The sequence below is a fragment of the Bufo gargarizans genome, chromosome 6 (assembly GCF_014858855.1).
Source record: "Bufo gargarizans isolate SCDJY-AF-19 chromosome 6, ASM1485885v1, whole genome shotgun sequence".
NCBI classification, from domain to species: Eukaryota; Metazoa; Chordata; class Amphibia; order Anura; family Bufonidae; genus Bufo; species Bufo gargarizans.
This window is the reverse complement of record NC_058085.1, coordinates 76,884,210-76,900,964: the sequence shown is the minus strand read 5'-3', so window position 1 is coordinate 76,900,964 and position 16,755 is coordinate 76,884,210. Positions and strand designations below refer to the sequence as shown.

At 43.8% G+C, this 16,755-nt stretch overlaps 3 non-coding genes and 1 pseudogene across 3 annotated transcripts; all 4 read right to left on the bottom strand.

Annotated features, from left to right (window-relative positions):
• Positions 1–3,956: 3,956 nt before the first annotated feature.
• On the bottom strand, positions 3,957–4,140 carry LOC122942685. Its single transcript, XR_006390642.1, has one exon. It is a non-coding gene; the product is annotated as a U2 spliceosomal RNA (small nuclear RNA).
• A 2,226-nt stretch (positions 4,141–6,366) lies between these two features.
• On the bottom strand, positions 6,367–6,455 carry LOC122942843 (annotated as a pseudogene).
• A 1,115-nt stretch (positions 6,456–7,570) lies between these two features.
• Positions 7,571–7,753, bottom strand: LOC122942974. The gene has a single exon (XR_006390807.1). It is a non-coding gene; the product is annotated as a U2 spliceosomal RNA (small nuclear RNA).
• A 237-nt stretch (positions 7,754–7,990) lies between these two features.
• On the bottom strand, positions 7,991–8,177 carry LOC122942836. Its single transcript, XR_006390738.1, has one exon. It is a non-coding gene; the product is annotated as a U2 spliceosomal RNA (small nuclear RNA).
• Positions 8,178–16,755: the final 8,578 nt, after the last annotated feature.

Below are 16,755 nucleotides of genomic sequence, written 5' to 3'. Positions count from 1 at the left end.
TCATCAATACATTTTTTTTATCTCAGCCGTTAAGTTAACAATATCTGACTCAACCTCTATTCCAATCTCTTTTAGTTTAAAAAGTACATTTAAACGTTTATTAAGAATATAAAACCATTATTTTTTTGCCGTCTTCCTACCCATTTTTATAAAAAAATATTGATTTTGACCTTCTTGCCTTCCCACCAGTGCAGAATGGTTTCATCGGGTGCTCTCTGTTGTTGCCAGCACTGGAAGGCCTGCACAAGCTCAGCTCTGATCTCTGGGTCATCTAAAAGGGATACATTTCATTTCCACAAACCTTTGTTTACCTTTGATTCTCCTTTTAACTTCAAGTGGACTGATAAAACTTTAATTACGGAAAATATATTGTTAAAAAGCTCACATTTAAAAGGAATAAAAGCATCAGAGTTAAAAATAAAATCGATTCTGGAGTTCACTCTTCCATTGGACCAGGTAGATTCGGGGTCCGCCGGCAAGAGAGCCCTCCAGCAATCTTTCAAGGTAAAATCTTCAATGACATTTTTAAGTTGATAAGAAGTACGGTCTTTTCGGCTTTGATCACCCCCTTGTTGTTTTTCGTCATCCCATATACAATTAAAATCGCCTCCTATTAACAAGGGAGTGGGCCCTGTACAAAACAATGGTAAAATATAAAAAAATGCAATTCTTTCATTTTTATCAGGGGGAGCATATACATTTAAAATATGGCATAGCAACTAATTAAAACACAAATGAACTAGCATAGCTCTGCCTGGCATAATCTCAGTCACAGATTGAATTTGAATATTATTTCCTTTACCAAGCAATCCAATTCCCACAGATCGATTATCATTACCACCCGACCAAACTGATGGCCCCAACCTCCAGTCTTTTTTTAAGTCTTTGTATTCCATACAATTCTGGATACCACAATCCTGTAATAGACATAAATCAAAATCTACAGTTTCAAGATAAGCAAATAAAGCAGCTCTACGACGATCATCTCCAAACACCATCTCCGCCACTTATACGGATTCTCGAACACTTGTGGATCGCCCAGAGACCTGTGAGGTCTCTTTACCTTCCGAGCCTTCGCCTATCGTCCCCGTGGAATCCTCCGCAACCGCTGCAGAGGAGTCCGAATCTCTGGACAACCGGCCAGTGTCAGAGGCTCTCCTAAACAAGCCACTCTCAGGTGGGGCGGCAGGCTCAGGCATTTGGGAAGGCACATTTTCTCTGGCACTATAGACCTTCTTAGCTTTCTCTCGCACGGACGTATTATTATCAAGCTCAGGTCTCACCATCAAGCTTGTTTTTTGAGGGGTTCCAACAAGAGAACTCCTCCTGCTATCAGGCAAGGACTGTCTCCGATTTAATTCCCCAGCCTCAACCATGGCACTGGGAAACCCTGTAGGGTCTACCGCAGAACCCTGTTCTTTATTGCCCCCTTCCTTGATCTGACTCACTACCTTTGAGAAGGAAGACCGGCGAGCTTTTGCACCAGCCTCCCTTTCGGGCCTCACCGAACCGCTCGGTAAGGCTCTGGAGGACCCTGGTTTATTCCCAGCAATTTGCTCTGGGGCCTTTCCAGCAGCAGACCGGGCTGCATTTTGTGTAGACTCGCTTCCCTGAGTCCTACGAGTGCACATCTTATACTTGTGCCTAATTTCTCCGCACAAATGGCACATAATATCTGAGTTGCACCTAGAGGCCATGTGCCCCTCGCCACGCACTTGTAACAGTGCAGCACATGGCTCTCACAGTGCTCTTTTGTATGTCCAAACCTCCGACATTTCCGACAAAACAGAGGCATCTGTGAATACAACAGGTAGCCTCTATTCTTCCCTATGGCAAAGGTAAAGGGAGGATGATCAAGGCCTCCTATGCCACTGGGATTTTGGAAGAATTTTACGAAATACTTCCGTTTGCCATTCCAAAAACCCTCAGAGTTTTTTACATCATGCGAGTAGTGCACTTCTCTGCAATATTGCTTGAGGAACAACGTAACATCCTCCTCGGTTACAAACAGGTTGTACATACAAGCAAGTAATTGAATCGACTCCTCACCGTAGAGGAGGACAAATGTGAGGCCGTTAAGGTGCTCATCAGTCTGGTCCGCACCAGACAGGGCTGCATAGATGTTATCACAGCTGGATTTCGCACAAAATGAAATGGTGTATTCACCCTTAAATTCCTGGTCCCGGAGACACAGGATATCCTCTCAAGAGAGAGAAAAGTCCCACTCCTGCAGAACCTCAGCCCACGACCAGGAAATGGAAAACCCGAGTGTTTTCCGCCAAAAAAAACGCTCGTATACGCAACACGAAAATAAACGGTCAAATATAAATATAGAAAAGGAGACGCACAGGATTGATGCAGACCACGGAGGAGGTGCTCTCAGTACAGAGGTCTCACCCTTCCTCTAGTAAAAATTAATGATAAAAGAAATACTGGGCACTCTCCCAATATATGTGGCCACACAGTTTATTAATATCAACCAAGTAATACAATGTATCTCAATTCTAAGAACAGTAACAATACACACACATTGGTATCACATAATATCCTAAAAATCCGGATGAAATATCTGCAGTAATATTCTCTAAAAAATGGAATAAAAAACTGTAAAAATGAAATAAAATATGATGTTCTGAGTCCCGATAATTATCCTAAGGGTTCGGCAATACAGTCCTCCTGGTAATTTATGTCTCCATTAATATTTATAAATTCCAGAGGAGCGAACCACCACAAATTTTGCCCTGCTAGTCGAGTAATCTTTTCAGTGGAGTCACAGGACCAGCACAGTTCTTAGTTACAGTGGTTGGAAAGTGCGGCGTCCCGCTAGTACTCACTGTTTCGCTGCGCTGGATGGGCTCTTCAGACAATTCCACTTGGGTTGATATGCTGGTTGGTCCGGTTTGGGCCTTTGCCGCACTAGTCCCTTTTCCCCTTTATCACTCTTGTATGCCGCTCCGTATGTATTACAGCCGGCACTTGCTGAGTGTACAGGCTCACCTCTTTGCGAGCTGGATCTCCTTTTGGAATAGGTGCACGTGTTGTATTCCAGCTAGAATCTTATTTGCAATGCGCGTCGGGTCCTGTATTAGTCGTGGTAAATTTGGGGTCTTTGCGGTGCTTCAGCATAAGTCAGCACTATCCATTCGGGGGGATCTCGGCACCAAACACGGATAAGGAGTGAATGGAGAGTAGTGTGAATAAAAAAAAAAAGGCTGTATGCATTGTTGATTGTGATGTCACTGCCCCATTGTTGAGTGTTCTGTCAGGGCCCTTGTGATGTCATCCAGTGACCTGACCTTACTTGACCTCTGACCTGACAGGCCTCTTGTGACACGTGCAGTGTTCCGTCCATTGGCCAGACATTGCAGGTCCAGCTATTGCAGATACATAGGAAGTGCTGGACTACTTTTTAACCTACAAGTCATCCAGTTTAAAAGATCCACAAGAGGGAGACACAGGCAAACAAACTTTACTTGTTTAATAAAGCACTAGGAAAACAAAATTGGTTACATCAAGCCAACTTGCTACAAAAGGGTCAATTCTAAGGAACAACTCAGCAGACTGCCCAGGTGTGCACAACAGGCCCAAATCAAAACAGAGGTGCACGGACGGAGTGGAGGATCCAAAAACTGCATTCAGGTGATATCCAAACAACACAACAATTAAGCCATCAATCTTAATTGGATTTGGACTGTGTGAGGAGAGGTGACTGGCTGGGTTGCTTGGTGCTGGAACAAACCCACACACAGGTGATGCAATTAACAGATTGACAGGCTAGATGCAGCAGCAGCAACAGGAATGCAGAAAGCAGCACAGCACAGCAAAACCCTCACAGAGGAAGGAGAAGCTGAAGTGCAGGACTGCTGAGGCAGGGCACAGCAACTTTCCACTTGCTTGCTGGAAGGATCCTTGACATCCATCACTCAATTTCATTCTGTTTTTTCATACTGGAATAGAAAGGGTGCACCGGTCCTGGAGGTACTGCAATACCAGGTCAATGCGTGGAGTGGACAGAGCAAGCTCTTTTTCCATCTCCCTGTTCGAAAAATCCATTTAATATATGGTCCCCAGATAGGGGACGTATCAGATATTAAACTGATAAGAACAGATTTTTTTTTTTTTTTTTGATTGAAACGTCTTTATTGCAATCAGTCGTCATACATACATACTTTGGTGCTGTGGCGCAACACAGCACTCAATAAATTACAGATATTCGTCTTGGCGAGCATGGCATTGTTATATAAAGACACAGGCTGACCTACGCTGTACATCGCAATGCATGCTACACTATCATACCTATTCAATCACAATAAACCTTACAATAAAGCATTCAGACAGTGATGTGGGTGGGGAGGTGGGAAGGAGGGGGTAGGGGGGGGGGGGAATCACGTGCCCGAAGCTTTATTGACATAAAAACACACGGAGGGAGAGGGGGGGGGGGAGGAGAGGGGTTCAGTCCTTTTCTTCTTCGACGTCCTCAGAGATGTTGTAATCCCGCAGCAGGCTGTGGATAAGTCTGCGGCAGTCGAGGACGGACATGTTCTCCCTCCTGAGCACAAGCCGGTTCCTGGAGACCCAAATAGCGTCCTTAAAACAGTTCATAAGCCGCCAGGCCTCCTGGATGGCCTCAACCGTATGAATCCCAGGAAATAGTCCATACAGCACCGAAGTGCATTGCAGGCTGTTCCTGGGCACAGAGTCTTTGAGTTCATGTTCCAGGGCATCCAACAGGCGCTGTGCAAAGCGGCACTCCCAAAACAGGTGGTAAGGTGTTTCCTCTACGAAAGGGCATCTGGGGCAGTACCGGGTTTTGCACAGGTTGCGGGCACCCATGAATGACCGAGTTGGCAGTCCTCCCTGTATGGCCATCCATGATAAGTCCTTGTGCCCGTTGGTCAACCTGTTTGACGACACATTAGTCCAAACTGTCTCTACGGTGTCGTCGTGGATCCCTGGAATTGACTCCACCACATCCTTTGCTCTGATGAGCTTGTGGATAGTTTTTGGCTTCCACAAGTCGGGCTTGAGGCCCTCCAGTTGGTGTTCCCTCACAAACCTGACGACGTCCCCGTAGAACCAGGGAGCGTGCCAGTTGTAGGGGATGGAGCTGTCCCACTTGTCCCAGCCCAGACCCCTCCAGAGGGGCAGGAGGAAAAAGCGAGACATAGCCTTGCCCGCAGAGCCGTTAGCAGTTCTCAGAGTCCGACGAACGCTGTCACAAACAAAGGCGATCCGCAGTAAAGTGGGCAGGTCTGGAATGCCCTTTCCGCCCTTGCGGGGCTCTTTGTACATGATGGCTCGTTTCACTCTGTCCATCTTAGATCCCCAGATGAAGCGAAAGACTGTCCTGGTGATGGCCCTGGAAACGGTGGCAAGAGGGGGCCATGCCTGTGCGGTGTACTGGAGCACAGGCAAGACTTCGTTGCGCAGGACGAGTGCTTTCCCTTCAATCGTGAGTTGTCTAAGGCTCCACAGTCCGATTCTTTGGTTGACTTTGGCCAAGCGTTCATCCCAAGACTTGAGGGCTGCGCCTTCCTTCCCGAACCAGACTCCAAGGATTTTGATGAAGTTAGGTTTGATGGTAAATGGGAAGGGGGCAGAAGAGGCCAGTTGCCAGTCCCCGAAGAGCATGGCTTCTGACTTGCCGCAGTTGACTTTGGCCCCTGAAGCTTGTCCGAACTCCTCGCAGGTCTGGACGAGTGCAGTCACCGAACGCCGATCAGCGCAGAAGACAGTCACATCATCCATGTACAGCGAGCACTTGACCTCGTGGTGTCCTGGTCCTGGTGCGGTGATCCCTCTGATCTCTCCATTCTGCCGGATAGACTCCGCGAAGGATTCTATAACACAAACAAAAAGGAGAGGTGAAAGAGGGCAGCCTTGTCTGACCCCTGAGTGAATTGAGAAGGGGTCAGTCTTCCAGCCATTCACCAACACCGTGCTGCAAATGTCAAAATACATCAGGTCAACAAAAGAACAGAACCTCCTGCCTAGACCTAGCCTGCGCAGCGCCTTGCCCATAAACTCATGAGAGACCCGGTCGAATGCCTTCTCCTGGTCCAGGCTGACCAGGGCGGCATGAACACGGCGGTCCTGGATGTAGTGCACCGTGTCTCTCACAAGAGCGAGGCTGTCTGCGATCCTGCGGCCTGGGATGCCGCAGGTTTGGTCCGGGTGGACGATTCCGCCGATGACGACCTTCAGCCGGTTGGCCAGTACCTTGGCGAGGATCTTGTAGTCCACGTTCAGGAGAGAGATGGGACGCCAGTTTTTCAGGTCACATCTCTCCCCCTTCCGCTTATACAGGATCGTGATCATTCCTTCCCTCAAGGATGGGGGCATTGTACCCTCCACCACCATCTCCTCATAGAGTTCCAACAGGTCCGGACTGTTCTTATCAGGACTGATAAGAACAGATACTACACTTGATCTTAGCCAAAAGGCCGAGAAGCGATAACCAGAAAAGGGTTCGCCCTACAGGCCGGCGGTCCTGAATGCAGAACACTTGTGAAGGCGATAGGCTACAGGCCCCAGCTGCAGAGACAGTCCGGGAGGCTTCTTTCTCTCACAAACCAGGGAAAACGTGCGTCCTACGCTCTGAAATCAACAGCATGCTGTACTTCGTATTTTTCGGATCTGCATAGCTCCACCCACCACTTTTGGTCACGCCTTTTCTTCGCACGAAATTCCGGATGCCAAAGCACGCCAAACTGAAAGACTGATAAGGAGTGAATGGACAGTGTTAAGAGAAAAAAAAAAAAAAAAAAAAAAAAGATGTAGGCATTGTTCATTGTGATGTCACGGGCCCATTGTTGAGTGTTCCATCAGAGCCCTTGTGATGTCATCCACTGACCAGACCTTGCTTGACCTCTGACCTTACTAGCCGCTTGTGACACGTGCAGTGTTCCGTCCATTGGACAGACATGGTAGGTCCAGCTATTGCTGATACATAGGAAGTGCTGGACTACATTTTAGCCTACATAGAAGTCACCCAGTGTAATAAATCCACAAGAGGGAGACACAGGCAAACAAACTTGACTTATTTAATATAGGAATAGGAAAACAAAATTGGTTACATCAAGCAAACTTGCTACAAAAGGCTAAATTCTAAGGAACAACTCAGCAGACTGCCCAGGTGTGCACAATAGGCCCAAATCAAAACAGGGGTGAACAGAGTGGAAGGAGGTCCAAAAACTGCATTCAGGTGATATCCTAACACTTCAATCAGGTGATAAGCCAATTAACACAACAATTAAGCCACCAATCTTAATTGGATTTGGACTGTGAGGAGAGAGGTGACTGGCTGGCTGGCTGGCTGGGTTGCTTGGTGCTGGAACAAACCCCACCCACACACAGGTGATGCAATTAGGAGATCGACAGCAGAGCAGGCTAGATGCAGGGATGCAGAAAGCAGCACAGCACCAGCCTCACAGGGGAGAAGCTGAAGTGCAGACTCACTCCTGAGACAGGCAGGACACAGCAACTTGAATACTTACTTACTTACTTGCTTGCTGGAAGGATCCTTGAAATCCATCACTCCATTTCATTCTGTTTTTTCATACCAGATTAGAAGGGGTGCACCGGTCCTGGAGGTACTGCAATACCAGGTCAATGCGTGGAGTGGACAGAGCAAGCTCTTTTTCCATCTCCCTGTTCGAAAAATCCATTTAATATATGGTCCCCAGATAGGGGACGTATCAGATATTAAACTGATAAGAACAGATTTTTTTTAAGTTGACTACCCCAAAGGGGTCTATTTTATTTAAGATCAATTTTTACAGAAATATAAACTCATTATAAACTTTATAACCTTAATTTAAGACATATAAAAGAGTTTTTAAATACATTAAATAACTGATCCCCATACCCTTAAAAACCATTTGTGACACATAAAAGGAGCTTTCTATTATCAATTAAAAAATAATTATACATCTCATCTAAAACCATCTTTAAAACATTTTCTTCTGTAATAATCTCGTTTTTAAAACATAAAATGTTCCTGGCCGACCACAGAGCTGGATGGGAGTGGAGTGGACAGAGCAAGCTCTTTTTCCATCTCCCTGTTCGAAAAATCTATTTAATATAAGGTCCCCAGATAGGGGACGTATCAGATATTAAACTGATAAGAACTGATTTTTTTTAAGTTGATATTTCCCCATCTAGGGGTAAAAATCGTTTATTAAAACCATTGAAATGTTACATTACATAAATATTATAAAACCATTTTTACATAAAAAACTTATTAAGTTACAGGTTTTATAAAATCATATAATAGAGCCCCATTCCCTTAAAAAACACTTGTGGCACATAAATGGTGTTCTTTTCTTATCCACCAAATAATAATCATACATTTCGTCTAAAACCATCTTTAAAACATTTTCTTCTGTGATAACGTCGTGCTTAAAACATAAAATATTCCTGGAAAATTTCAGCCCGCACAACCCCTAGCAGGTGCAGATTGCTATGGCGAAATAGAGATATAAATGTAAAAACACAAAATGCAATCGCACACTGCAACCAGCACTCTGCCCTGCCTTTATGCTGGATGTTGAATAAGGCATTGGTGTACATTTTGGCCAAAGCGTAATAAGCCACTCACCACGTCAAGGTCGCCTTCATGAGTGGTCCCTAACACTAGTTCCTACCTTTTATGGGCCATGACAGCCACATAAAGTCCAGGGAGCGCAGGTACAGCATGCATGCCAAGCACACTCTGCTTTTAACCCCGTCCGGTGCCATTACAGCTTTCATCGGATCCAGGGATGCAAGTACTCACATGCATGCTGAGCCCACTTTTTACTTCTCCTGGAGCCTAATGGCTACTGGTAGGTGCTGTATAAGCAGACTCAGTTTTATACTGACTTTAAAACCAGCCTCCAGGGGGCAGATTAACTGGACAGGTGTGCTTGACTGCTTGGAGATCGCCACGCCTCCAATACGTACTACAAAGAGAAAAATATGGAAAATTTCAGCCCGCACAACCCCTAGCAGGTGCAGATTGCTATGGCGAAATAGAGATATAAATGTAAAAACACAAAATGCAATCGCACACTGCAACCAGCACTCTGCCCTGCCTTTATGCTGGATGTTGAATAAGGCATTGGTGTACATTTTGGCCAAAGCGTAATAAGCCACTCACCGCGTCAAGGTTGCCTTCATGAGTGGTCCCTAACACTAGTTCCTACCTTTTATGGGCCATGACAGCCACATAAAGTCCAGGGAGCGCAGGTACAGCATGCATGCCAAGCACACTCTGCTTTTAACCCCGTCCGGTGCCATTACAGCTTTCATCGGATCCAGGGATGCAAGTACTCACATGCATGCTGAGCCCACTTTATGCTTCTCCTGGAGCCTAATGGCTACTGGTAGGTGACGCGGTGAGTGGCTTATTACGCTTTGGCCAAAATGTACACCAATGCCTTATTCAACATCCAGCATAAAGGCAGGGCAGAGTGCTGGTTGCAGTGTGCGATTGCATTTTGTGTTTTTACATAAAATATTCCTGGCCGACCATAGAGCAACTTTAACACAGTTCGTGATCTTCCATGCCATAGTCTTTTTGATCCTTGAAGGGCACTCCAGACACCCATAAAAGACACCATCCATAGTTAGCGCTTTCAGTCCTGTTATTTTCTTCATCAAGGGGTGCATCTTTATCCATATTTTCTGAGCAAAAACGCAGTACCAGAATAGGTGAAAAATGTCCTCCTCCTCTCTGCATGCTCCCCTGGGACACTCTGCGGTGCTTGACAAACCTCTTCGGTGTTGGAATGCCCGGCATGGAAGACACTCATGTACGCAGCTCCAGGCCAGGTCCTTCTGTGAGTTAAAAAGATAGTTTACGTTAACGTCCTTCCAGATCTGCTTGCATTTGTTTTCATTAAAATTCTTAATAGGGGCCATCAATTTTTCATCACTAATATCTTTTAAAATCATTCTACTGTTTTTTAAAATCTGAGCCCTCTTTTGGCCTAGATTAAAAGTATTAGTTATTTTTTCAAAAATCTTATAAGAAACTTAAAAGAGTAAGGAGAATTTAAAACCATTTTAAACCACCCAAACTTCCTCATAAAATACCCAGTATTATAACGAATAAAATACGACCAATAATTATCTTTAAAAAGGGCATTAAAACAGTAAGTAATATACTTAATTAAAAGAAACGTTTTAATATCAGTAAAATCTTTTCCACCTTTGCATTTAGGAAGCATTACCGTATCTCTTCGCAGCTTATACATCTTGGAACCAAGAAGAAATTAAAACAGGCCTTATTAATTTTTTATTAAATACGGTCAGATGGAGGGAACACCATACTAAGATATAATAAAATAGGTAAAACTATCATTTTGATAATTAAAACCTTCCCCTCCATCGTCAGCTTCCTTAGATTCCACATACATAATTTCTTATTTATCTTCTCTGTAACCATATCCCAATTCCTGAGGCCATCACTAGACTCACTGAAGGTGATTCCTTATCATGATTAATAGAGGCTCCAAGGCGCAAATAAAAAGTAATGGGGACAAGGGACACCCCTGTTTCACAGCAGATTTTAAAAAGACATCCTGAGTCTTAAAACCATTTACTAAAATCTTACTTGTGCACTGGTGATAAAAAGCTCTCAAAGATTGTACAAACCCCTCTGGTATACCCATTTTCTTTAAAACCTGAAAAAGATAAAAATACGATACGCGATCAAAAGCCTTTTCAAAGTCTAAAGATAAAATGGCCAACTTCCCTTTTCTTTTATTCGTATGGTTAATAACATCTTTTAACCACTTCAACCCCGCTAGCTAAAACCCCCTTAATGACCAGACCACTTTTTACACTTCTGCACTACACTCCTTTCACCGTTTATTGCTCGGTCATGCAACTTACCACCCAAATGAATTTTACCTCCTTTTCTTCTCACTAATAGAGCTTTCAGTTGGTGGTATTTCATTGCTGCTGACATTTTTACTTTTTTTTGTTATTAATCAAAATTTAACGATTTGTTTGCAAAAAAATGACATTTTTCACATCCATATATAAATTTTTCACAAAATTTATTGTTCTACATGTCTTTGATAAAAAAAATGTTTGGGTAAAAAAAAATGGTTTGGGTAAAAGTTATAGCATTTGCAAACTATGGTACAAAAATGTGAATTTCCGCTTTTTGAAGCAGCTCTGACTTTCTGAGCACCTGTCATGTTTCCTGAGGTTCTACAATACCCAGACAGTAGGTATGACCCCATTTCGGAAAGTAGACACCCTAAGGTATTCACTGATGGGCATAGTGAGTTCATAGAACTTTTTATTTTTTGTCACAAGTTATCGGAAAATGATGATTTTTAAAAAAAAAATTCTTACAAAGTCTCATATTCCACTAACTTGTGACAAAAAATAAAAACTTCCATGAACTCACTATGCCCATCACAAAATACCTTGGGGTGTCTTCTTTCCAAAATGGGGTCACTTGTGGGGTAGTTATACTGCCCTGGCAATTTAGGGGCCCATATGTGTGAGAAGAAGTTTGCAATCAAAATCTGTAAAAAATGACCGGTGAAATCCGAAAGGTGCACTTTGGAATGTGTGCCCCTTAGCCCACCTAGGCTGCAAAAAAGTGTCACACATCTGGTATCGCCGTACTCAGGAGAAGTTGGGAAATGTGTTTTGGGGTGTCATTTTACATATACCCATGCTGGGTGAGATAAATATCTTGGTCAAAAGACAACATTTCCCATTTTTTTTTATACAAAGTTGGCATTTGACCAAGATATTTATCTCACCCAGCATGGGTATATGTAAAATGACACCCCAAAACACATTCCCCAACTTCTCCTGAGTACGGCGATACCAGATGTGTGACACTTTTTTGCAGCCTAGGTGGGCAAAGGGGCACACATTCCAAAGAACTCCTTTAGGATTTAACCAGCCATTTTTTTTTACAGATTTTGATTTCAAACTACTTCTCACGCATATGGTCCCCTAAATTGCCAGGGCAGTATAACTACCCCACAAGTGACCCCATTTCGGAAAGAAGACACCCCAAGGTATTCCGTGAGGGGCATGGCGAGTTCCTAGAATTTTTTATTTTTTGTCGCAAGTTAGTGGAATATGAGACTTTGTAAGAAAAAAATAAATCATCATTTTCCGCTAACTTGTGACAAAAAATAAAAAGTTCTAGGAGCTCACTATGCCCATCAGCGAATACCTTAGGGTGTCTACTTTCCGAAATGGGGTCATTTGTGGTTTTTTTCTATTGTCTGGGCATTGTAGAACCTCAGAAAGTCAGAGCTGTTTCAAAAAGCGGAAATTCACATTTTTGTACCATAGTTTATAAACGCTATAACTTTTACCCAAACCATTTTTTTTTTACCCAAACATTTTTAGCGAAAAATTTATATATGGATGTTGTTTTTTTGGCAAAATTTTACAACTGAAAGTGAAAAATGTCATTTTTTTTGCAAAAAAATCGTTAAATTTCGATTAATAACAAAAAAAGTAAAAATGTCAGCAGCAATGAAATACCACCAAATGAAAGCTCTATTAGGCCCCTTTCACAAGGGTGAGTTTTCCGTGCGGCGAACGTATGGCACCCGCACTAAATCCTGACCCATTCATTTCTATGGGGCTGTGCACATGAGCGATGTTTTTAACGCATCACTTGTGCGTTCAGTTGAAATCGCAGCATGCTCTATATCGTCCGATTTTGACGTGACGCAGGCCCCATAGAAGTGAATGGGGTGTGTGAAAATCGGATGGCATCCGCAAGCAAGTACGGATGCCGTGCGATTTGCACGCACGGTTGCTAGGAGACGATCGGGATGGAGACCCGATCATTATTATTTTCCCTTATAACATGGTTATAAGGGAAAATAATAGCATTCTGAATACAGAATGCATAGTAAAACAGCGCTAGAGGGGTTAAAAAAAAATAATAATAATTTAACTCACCTTAGTCCACTTGCTCGCGAAGCCGGCATCTCCTTGTGTCTCCTCTGCTGATGAACAGGACCTGGGGTGAGATGCTCCATTAAATACAGGTTAAGGACCTTCGATGACGTCACTCCGGTCATCACATGGTCTTTTACCATGGTGAATCACCATGGTAAAAGATCATGTGACGTACCATGTGATGACTGGAGTGACGTCATCGAAGGTCCTTAACCTGTATTTAATGGAGCATCTCACCCCAGGTCCTGTTCATCAGCAGAGGAGACAAAAGGAGATGCCGGGCTTCGCGAGCAAGTGGACTAAGGTGAGTTAAATTATTTTTTTATTTTTTTAACCCCTCTAGCGCTGTTTTACTATGCATTCTGTATTCAGAATGCTATTATTTTCCCTTATAACCATGTTATAAGGGAAAATAATACAACCTTCAGAACATCAATCCCAAGCCCGAACTTCTGTGAAGAAGTTCGGGTTTGGGTACCAAACATGCGCGATTTTTCTCACGCGAGTGCAACGCATGACAATGTTTTGCACTCGCACGGGAAAATCGCGCATTTTCCTGCAACGCACCCGGCTCTTATCCGGGCAAAAAAACTGACGCCCATGTGAAAGAGGCCTTAGTGAGAAGAAAAGGAGGAAAATTCATTTGGGTGGTAAGTTGCATGACCGAGCAATAAACCGCTAAAGTTGTGGAGTGCCGATTTGTAAAAAAGGGCCTGGTCACTAGGGGGGTATAAACCTGTGGTCCTTAAGTGGTTAACTTCCAGTAATCAATTTTTTGTTGTATTTTTTCTTTAATAATTTCCCAGCTTAAGGACCCATAGTTTCTTTCATCAAACACCACTCCTAGGATCTTAATTTTTTCTGATTGCAACTTTAAAAGTGGTATGTCAACATTATTCCATCTTCCTATGGCAAAACAGTCACTTTTATTAATATTGAGTTTAAAAGCAGACGCTTTGCAGAAAAATTCTGTTGTTCTGATCGCTCTTTTCAAGGCTGGAGCAGAGCTGCAAAAGATTGAAACGTCATCCATATAGGCCTTTACCTTCATATCTTGTCCTTTTCCCCCTGGGATTGGGACTCCATGGATTACCTTCTCCTTACACAGCATACATAATAAGGGTTCTATTGCGCACACGAAGAGTATAGGAGAAAGAGGACATCCCTGCTTGACACCAGAATGTAAAAGCACGTTATCTGTTAAAAAGCTATTCACTAAAACTCTGCTAAAAGACTCTTTGTATAAAAGTGCAATCTGCTGGATAAAAATTTCTGGAAATTTCATTGCTCTTAAAACTGACCATAAATATTGATGGGATACTCTGTCAAATGCTTTCTGGAAGTCTAGACTTAAAATGGCAAGATTTTGTTTTCTTTCTTTTTGATACCAAATGGCATCTTGGATGGCATTCAATTTTGCCCAAACCCCTCTTCCGGGGATAGCACATTCTTGGTCCTGATGGATGATTTTTTCTAAAACCAGCTTCATACGATTGACTAAAATTTTAGACATCACTTTATAGTCAAGGTTTAACAGAGTGATGGGCCTCCAATTCTCCAATCGACTTCTATCACCTTTCTTGAACAGTAGTGCAACAATTCCAGATCTCCAAGACATAGGTAAAATACTGGTTCTAAAAGCTTCTTTAAAAATGAGGAATAAATCGTCTTTTAGAATCTAAAAACACAGTATAAAATTCAGCTGGTAATCCGTCTGACCCAGGGGTCTTGCCCTTGTTGAAACTTTTTATAGCAGCAATAACTTCTTCTTGGGTCAAAACCTCTTGAAGGATCTTCTGGTCAGTATGATCACAAAGTGTGTCACAAAGAACATAAATCCTATTATAAATTTGATCGGATGGTCACTGCACGAGTGATCACACATGAGAAGGAAATCCTTAACAAAAAAGCATGCAAATTAAATAGGGATAGGAGCGACTTCACTACAAACAATGTCAAATTCTGGCTTAATGACCCCACCTCCACCAAACCGCACTCCTCATCCGTTCCGCTCACCAAGACAACCCGAGTGGAGCCACCTGTCTCCACCCGACACACAACCAAATATTTCACCCGTAGATCTGGTACCATTATACCACGCCCCTCCCAATCCAAATTTCATAGACGCAACACCACCAAACATCATGCAACACCCCATACCCACGACACACCTTCCTTACCGTCCACCCATGGGATGGCATTTCCCAATAGATTACAATCCAACCCAGCCCATCACCGATCTCCCATCAGGGTAACCACCCCCAACCCCTCCTTGTCACCTGACATAGCCTTCTACACACCGTTGGCCAATACCTCCAACTCCAGACCCACCGCATCCATCATCCCAGATCCAAAGCCCGGCCCCCCCTCCTCCCCACCATGCTCTCCCCTGGGTCACATCTCCCCCACACTTCCCAGCTCTACCTCAGAGATCTTCGATCCAGACGTTCTGTCCAAATGTGCCCCTCTCAATTTTCCACCCACCTCCTTTCCCTCTCTCCCCAACCCTTCCCTGCCCCTCCCACCTTCGCTACAGTCCACTCCTTCCTCCCCGCCTACCCCTGTTGATTTTGAACTTGACTCTTTGATCACTGTACATACCACGTTCCCACCCGCCCCCCACCCACCAACCACCATCAACACATCAGTTCAGACTCACCGCCCACACCCAACACCACTAGCCTTTCCTATCCAGGCCCGGTTTCTTTTTTATCCCTTCCCCCCACCCTCACACCAACCAATTTATACCCCATACTAAAGAGTCCCAGCACAGTTGCAATCACAAATTATTTCCATCCGCTGGGAAAAAGAACAGCCAAAAGAAAAAATACAGAAGGGGCTGTAGGGCAGGCAAGATCAAAAAGAAAAACATAGGATCCCCTGATCCTGCAGCACCAGAGGTTAGAATCTTCAATTTATCCACATATACACTAAGGCCCGAGGAGATCGCTTTGCTATCTAGAGGTCTATCTTTTTGCCCCTCCTCAAACAAAGGGTTTTGACCTTTTTTTGGACCTACACAATTTTACCAGAAAATTAACTCTCAAAAGGCATTTCAATATCCTGGAGAATTCGAGCAAAACATCGGATGGGAAACGCATGGATACCCAAACGACCCCAGGAGTCTCAACATACATTTCCACCGGCTTGAAGCCCCCATCCAATTTTTACCCCACTCAACATAAGGGCAACTTCATTGACACCTTTCATAACTTAGTTTTGGAGGATTTCCGGACTGTCCACCAAAAACCATTATTCAACAGTAATTTAAACTCCAGTGAGAAACTAGCAGTGAAACACCTTCAAGAGAACACTGGGATCGTCATCCGAGGGGCAGACAAAGGTGGGGGTGTCGTAATCCAAGACAAAGAGGATTATGTGAAAGAGGCACTCCACATTCTATCCAATAGAGACTATTACCTCCCTCTTAATGAGGACCCCTCCTTTGGGCACAAGAAGGCATTCAAAACCCTCATTGAATCCGCAAAAAACATATTAGACAAGAAGGAACAAAATTACATTCTAGGCCTAGACTCAGCAATTGCAATATTTTACCATTTACCAAAAATCCATAAGGATCCATTGAAACCCCCAGGCCGCCCAATCATCTCAGGCATCTCATCCCTTACCTGCAACCTCTCACATTATGTTGACGTTCTCCTACAGAAGTATGTCACCACCTTACCATCATACCTCCGAGACTCCTCCTCCCTGTTACAATCACTCAAGGAGATCAAGTGGGAAGGCACCTACAGATTGATGACATTAGACGTCACGGCACTGTACTCGAACATTGAACACGAATTGGGTATCAACTGT